Source organism: Physella acuta, unplaced genomic scaffold (genome assembly GCF_028476545.2).
Source record: "Physella acuta isolate Inbredline_101_S28 unplaced genomic scaffold, ASM2847654v3 ptg001377l, whole genome shotgun sequence".
Classification (NCBI taxonomy): Eukaryota; Metazoa; Mollusca; class Gastropoda; family Physidae; genus Physella; species Physella acuta.
In genome coordinates, this window is record NW_026732892.1 from 35,085 (window position 1) to 41,643 (window position 6,559).

The following is a 6,559-nucleotide window of genomic DNA, read 5'->3' on the forward strand; positions in this document are numbered from 1 at the left end:
GGCCCGCGGGCCGTAGTTTGGAGACCCCTGATTTAGCAGATAGAACTAGATTCTATATCTAATCCCAATCAAATGCCAAAATATTGAAATAAAAATGACAGTAGCTATCTGGGTACTTTTGTATATTGTAACTTTGGCCTCTTCCAAGTCAAAAGGCCGACCCCTGATTCAATAGCATTGTTTTAAAGTTTGTCCCTTTTTGCAAAGGGATCCAAAAATTTCATTTAAATTATTATAAATCATGTCTACTTCAAAAATTTGAGAATTTTATATGTATCACACAACGGAGAAAGAGAATGAAAGTGTTTGAAATTTCAAATGAAGTTTTTATTACCAGAAGAATACTTTTTAAGACACTGTTTATCACTTACAATTATATGCGCACATTTTTTGCAACAATAATATACAAACGATATGTGGGATGCTTTGTTTAGCTCGCATGTACGTAATTCGTTTTATTTTGAGGATTTAATTAGGAGTTGTCTACCCTGGTAAATTTATTTTATTTAAAAAGTATAATTCACGGGAGATAATTGTCATTTTAGGATCTGCTCGTCAGTAATTAGATCTCTCATTAAAATTATCTTTGTGAGGTCAACCCAATTTTAGCAAAAGCAAAGGGACACAGTTTAAGGTCAAAAGCTTTACTCATTTAGGCGTAGTCTCGTTAAATCAATATCTCTAAACGGTGCTATAGTTTTTATTTCAAACATTTTACATTTAAACAAACAACCACATGTAACTTTCATGAGACACTATACAATTGAGAAGGTGCTTTTTTTTTCTTGGTCGCTAAAATTGCAATCAATATTGTTTTGTCATCTCTGCGCGAGGGCCATGCTAATCTTCTCTGTATCGTTCCAATTTTATTGTATGTACTGCGACTATGTGAACAGTACATTGTTTTGTCATTTTAATTTTTAGATTTTATCAATGCTATTATTTTATCGACCTGTTGTTTAAAAACACATGTCTATAAATTGTAACTTAGACCAAACTTTAATTTCAATTAAAACCAATCTTCAATGGAAATTAGAACCAGTCTTTAAGACTTTCAATTAAAGTGAACATATAAAGTGACGCAACAGTCCCTGTCATACTATAGTTTCATTAGTACATCACAGACACAAGATTTTAGGGCAGCTGAGATGGATGGTGTTCTACATGGTGTGATGGTCTCATCTCTTGTAAACTCTAAAACACCACGTACAGCACCACTTGACTGGGCTAAACATTGGCTACCACCATCAACGTATACACAAACATTAAAACACTAACCACCACTTTCATTGTTAGTTTTACTTTCCCTATCCGTCATCTAGTTCAAACTAATGATATGTTAACCACTGAATCCATATATCCAGTACATATCACCGCGTATGTGCAATCCATCGAATCCACATACAGATGACATGTCCAACATGCACTAAACCATGACGAAATGTCATACATAACAAACTCCTGACAAATGGAATGGTTCGTTATTGTGACATACTCGTGAGTTTTTTGTGCAACACATTTTTGTGTACTCATATACCTCCCCCCACTGAACACATTACCCCTCCCCCGCCACCCTCCATCCAACATGCACGATCTAACCCACATCTACGACCCCCGCCTGGCTCAGGTTCGAGTCCAGACTAGACGTAAACATCTTGTTTTTCTGATCCCATGTAATCATACTTGATAATAAAGTGACGTCACCTGAGAAAGAAACAGACAACACATCGTTAACTGGCTTTAAAACGTGATTACGGTTATTCATCTCAATTAATTGCCATTATAACATTCACATTTGTCGAAGCTCATTACAGAGACAATGGTTTTGTTAATTTTAAAATACTTTTTAAAAAGCACTTTCCACATTTCGTGATCTTTCTCTAAAGTTAAGTTTAAATTTTAGTAAAGTACTGCTTGTTGAAAATTACATTTTTTTTAAAAGCTGGGGTTGATATAAGAAAATTTCGAGACTTGTGTTCAGATATTGCAACATTTGGAAAGTAGATGTCCGTTGTTTGAATGTGTGTAAATTCATGTCTGACAAATGTACCGATCAGTGGCGTAGCTAGGATTTTTGGGCCCCTATGCAAAACGTGTTAGTGGGCCCCTCAGAGGCATAGCGACCCTTCCCGGCGACCGGGGACAAACTTTCGATTTGCGACCCCCCCCCCCCCCTCAGACTTTCGATTTGCACCCCCCCCTCAAACTTTCGAAAAAGGGCCCCTATTTGCCTTGGGCCCCTATGCCTTGCTTACGCTAGCTTTGCGGTAGCTACGCCACTGGTACCGATGTAGAAAAACGCATGTTGGTCTACACAATTAAAACAGACATTTTTTTTTCTCAGCGGAAGAATGAATTATGACTTTCTTGAAATATTTTAAATATAAGAACAGTTAAACGCGCAGTGATAAAAAAACATTTACACCATTTACACATATTTACATAACACAGTACGACAGCACTGATGACGTAACAGCTGGAATTCGCAAGGTATTCTGGGGCGGTTATTAAAACAACTAAATGGGGAGCCACTTTGTGATGGTGGTTTGTCCTTAGATGCAGTTTTGTTGACATTCTGAGGTCATGTTGTTTACATGCTGAGGTTAGGTTGACATTATGAAGTCATGTTGACATTTTGAGGTCATGTTGTTTACATGCTGAGGTTAGGTTGGCATTATGAAGTCATGTTGATATTATGAGGTCATGTTTACATTATGAGTTCCTGATAAGTCTTGTTGTCAATATTGTGTTCTCACCCGGGGTTATGTACAACATTGTTGTCCTTCTTTATAACAGATGAACACAAAGTATTTTGGATTTAGTTTCTAAAAAGGCAAGTTATCGATCCACTTTTCACTAACACCGATATTTCCGTAGTGAAAAAATTATTCCGATTTTTTTTTTATGTTCATGAAGTTCTGTGTAGCTTAAACAGCTAATGCCAGGACTAATTCCAGAATCGGCACCTGTCTGTCATGCTGTCATGCATCCTCGCGTGTACCTGCACTCTCGTCTGCCATAGCTTTTACCTGTACGCTCACCTGTCAACGATTGCACCGGTGGCCCGCACACAAGGATAACCAACCCCACATGCACCGCCAGTCTTGTGATCGACCTACCTGATATCTGCATAGGTAACCTACCTGATACCTCCATAGGTAACCTACCTGATACCTCCATAGGTAACCTACCTGATACCTCCATAGGTAACCTACCTGATACCTCCATAGGTAACCTACCTGATACCTCCATAGGTAACCTACCTGATACATCCATAGGTAACCTACCTGATACCTGCATAGGTAACCTACCTAACACCTGCATAGGTAACCTATCTGATACCTCCATAGGTAACCTACCTGATACCGGCATAGGTAACCTATCTGATACCTCCATAGGTAATCTACCTGATACCTCCATAGGTAACCCACCTGATACCTGCATAGGTAACCTACCTGATACCTGCATAGGTAACCTACCTGATACCTCCATAGGTAACCTACCTGATAGGCTACCTCCATAGGTAACCCACCTGATACCTGCATAGGTAACCTATCTGATACCTCCATAGGTAACCTACCTGATAGGCTACCTCCATAGGTAACCTACCTGATACCTCCATAGGTAACCTACCTGATACCTGCATAGGTAACCTACCTGATAGGCTACCTCCATAGGTAACCTACCTGATAGGCTACCTCCATAGGTAACCTACCTGATACCTCCATAGGTAACCTACCTGATAGGCTACCTCCATAGGTAACCTACCTGATAGGCTACCTCCATAGGTAACCTACCTGATACCTGCATAGGTAACCTACCTGATAGGCTACCTCCATAGGTAACCTACCTGATACCTGCATAGGTAACCTACCTGATAGGCTACCTCCATAGGTAACCTACCTGATACCTGCATAGGTAATCTACCTGATACCTCCATAGGTAACCTACCTGATAGGCTACCTCCATAGGTAACCTACCTAATACCTCCATAGGTAACCTACCTGATATCTGCATAGGTAACCTACCTGATATCTCTATAGGTAACCTACCTAACACCTGCATAGGTAATCTACCTGATACCTCCATAGGTAACCTACCTGCCCTAACAGTCACGATACCTGTCTTAATTGACTGACATGATTTATGTATTAGCCAGCTCGTAAACACAGTTCCAATCAAAAGAGCCGTGTCGTCCCATAAAACTTCAACCGTCAACACAACTTGATGAAAGATGAGGTGATCTATCCATGCCACATGCTTGCGTTAACCCAATACATTAGTTTCATATCTTACACACTAAAGATGCCAATTTCCTAGGATTTGCCGTGTTAAATAATTAAGATAATTAACCGTATGCCAATTTCCTGGGATTAAGCCTGCAACACGGCAGCCGGATTAGGCCGTGTCTGTTGTCATGTGCCGTACAGTCTTGTCGCACGAAGCGTAGGGCATGTAAGGGGAAGTAATTTCATTAGAGGGTTATATGGGAGGTAATGTTTTTTCCTCGGTGGAAATATGGGAGGTAATTTTACAGCGAGATTTATTAGAGGTAATTTCGTGAAAGTAAAGAATAAAGGACATGTTTTCTAATAACAATAAATAATTATTTACTCTACTAGCGGTAACTACAATTGGTACTAAATAATTAGGCTAGGCGATGGGCAGTAAATAAAGCGGCATTGATTACAAATTCTACATCACCGTATTCGTGCAAAATTATTATTAAACTCAAATGCATAGGTGTAGGATTATAGACCAATAAACTGACCCTAACCAATCAATACCCGATCATTTATCCTCAGGCCTAAGCACCCTGTAAATTACTAGATCTATCTTGTTAATTTAAATTAGAGAAGATAAACAAAACATTCAAGAACTGAACCAATGTGTAATAAAGCTAAATTTGCCGGGAGACATGCACTGGTGAACTTAAATACAGAGATTACGGTATTACCTTAAATCTAACTCTAGCTCTAATCCTAGTGCTAAACCTAACATTACCTTAAAGTAAAGGTTTCGGATAGATTTTGGGTCCGTTTGTATTTTTCTTTCTTTGTTGTTGGCACTTTGATGTCATATTGTTTACATTCTGAGGTCATGTTGTTTACATCCTGAGGTCATGTTGTTGACATTCTGAGGTCATGTTGTTGACATTCTGAGGTCATGTTGTTGACATCCTGAGGTCATGTTGTTGACATTCTGAGGACATATTGTTGACATTCTGAGGTCATATTGTTTACATCCTGAAGTCCCGTTATTCACACTCGGATGTCATATTGTTGCCATTCTGAGGTCATGTTGTTGATATTTTCGATTATGTTGTTGGCTTGTGCATTGTCTTTTTAAAATTATCTTTGTTTTTACACATTTTGTTTTTAAATCTTACTCAAGGATTAATAGTGGCACTTTTCCTAGAACTGTTTGTTCCTATAGTAAGCCTCTGCTTAGTAATTCAATTTATTTCATACTTTGCTGAAAACGCCTTACAAAAAAACCAAAATAAAACCCACGTCGTGTCTGCATCACGTTTTAAGTTTCAAACTTTACACAACATACTCCTCATAAACCATCACCCTAACAACAACAACAACAACAACAACAGTCTAGCCATACTTCAATGATATGTAGACATACACGCTGTGACTACAAACCAACATAGTACACAGTGGCGTAGCTAGGATTTGTTGCCATTGATGTGTAGCTGATACTTGCTATGGTTTAGCTACACCGCTGGTACTTGTAGTACAAGAGTAGTGTAGCGGCCAAAATAGTGGATGGTGTGCTTTATTAGTTTTTGCGCTGGGGGTTAATATACAGGAGAATAATGGGCATATGGGGGCACATCTGGAGTGATGTAATGACCTGGGTGTGGATGTATAAATGCCATGCTCCTGTTAGTGAAAATATGTGTTGGTGTAAATATAATCTTATCAGAAGAATTTTTATAGTAGAGGCACTACTTTCCATTTTGCATTCTAACTTGTATCAGCACCATAATCAAATGCACGCCTGATCTAGGAATCTCCCGCCCCCCGCCCTTCCTTGCGCCACGCACATAAACAGACAAAATATCCCAGGACCCACCCCTCCTCCACAAAATATCCCAGGACCCACCCCTCCCCCCCCACAAAATATCCCAGGACCCACCCCTCCCCCCCCACAAAATATCCCTGGACCCCCCCTCCCCCCCCCAAAAAATATCCCAGGACCCACCCCTCCCCCCCACAAAATATCCCTGGACCCCCCCTCCCCCCACAAAATATCCCTGGACCCCCCCTCCCCCCAAAAAATATCCCAGGACCCCCCCTACCCACAAAATATCCCTGGACCCCCCCCCCCCCACAAAATATCCAAGGACCCACCCCTCCCCCCCACAAAATATCCCAGGACCCACCCCTCCCCCCCCCACAAAATATCCCTAGACCCCCCCCCCCACAAAATATCCCAGGACCCACCCCTCCCCCCCCCCCCCCCCACAAAATATCCCAGGACCCCCCCCCCCACAAAATATCCCTGGACCCGCCCCTCCCCCCCCCACAAAATATCCCAGGACCCC

At 40.8% G+C, this 6,559-nt stretch overlaps 1 non-coding gene across 1 annotated transcript; it reads right to left on the bottom strand.

Moving 5' to 3' along the window:
• Positions 1-793: 793 nt before the first annotated feature.
• On the bottom strand, positions 794-899 carry LOC131927164 (U6 spliceosomal RNA). Its single transcript, XR_009383605.1, has one exon. It is a non-coding gene; the product is annotated as a U6 spliceosomal RNA (small nuclear RNA).
• Positions 900-6,559: the final 5,660 nt, after the last annotated feature.